This window comes from Gavialis gangeticus, unplaced genomic scaffold, assembly GCF_001723915.1.
Source record: "Gavialis gangeticus isolate Ggan-Ray unplaced genomic scaffold, GavGan_comp1, whole genome shotgun sequence".
NCBI lineage: Eukaryota > Metazoa > Chordata > Crocodylia > Gavialidae > Gavialis > Gavialis gangeticus.
In genome coordinates this window covers 221307509-221307750 of record NW_017729032.1, presented here as the reverse complement: position 1 = coordinate 221307750, position 242 = coordinate 221307509, and positions in this window count along the sequence as shown.

Genomic DNA, 242 nt, shown 5'->3' with positions numbered 1-242 from the left:
AGGGCAGGGGGAGAGGGATCTGGTGGTAGGGGTTTACTACAGGCCACCACATCAGGAGGAAGAGCTGGTTCTGGAATTTTCCAGGCACCTTGGGGAGGCCGTGCATGCAAATGTTGTTGTGGTCATGGGTGACATGAATTACCCTGATATCAACTGGGAGGAGCAGTCAGTCAGATCTAGCCACTCACAAAGGTTCCTGACATGTGTACAGGACCTACACCTTGTGCAGGAGGTACTCGTCC